Here is a 434-nt window from a genome sequence, read left to right as displayed (position 1 = left end):
TCTGTACAAGTTTTTTTTTTGACAAAAATAAAAACCTTAGATCTTTGAACAGTGCCCCATGAAGCCACATTGACAACATCTTGTTCATTCTGGTCTCTCTTTTTCTTCCTCTTCCAAGGGGATTGTGATCCGCTGTGCTTTAATTATACTGTCTTTTAAGAATCCTTAGCTATTTTCCACCCTGCTGGATTCCAATGCGTCTTCTCGGGACAAGAGGCTCTATCTTACAGGGCTTTATTTAAAGCAATTAGGATTTTATCCTGCACCCTACGAAAGTCAATGACTGCCCTCCATTGATTTCGGTGGCAAAGGGTTGCGCTTGACAGGTTCACACAAGGAAAGTGCCATTCAGGGTGTGAATTAGGAACCAACCCTCCTTTAAATCAGTTTAAGTTTCTCAAACTTCCAATAGATGAGAACGCTCCCACCCCCCA

This window comes from Podarcis tiliguerta, assembly GCF_965153285.1.
Source record: "Podarcis tiliguerta genome assembly, chromosome: 6".
Lineage (NCBI taxonomy): Eukaryota > Metazoa > Chordata > Lepidosauria > Squamata > Lacertidae > Podarcis > Podarcis tiliguerta.
Note: the sequence above shows the minus strand (reverse complement) of the source record.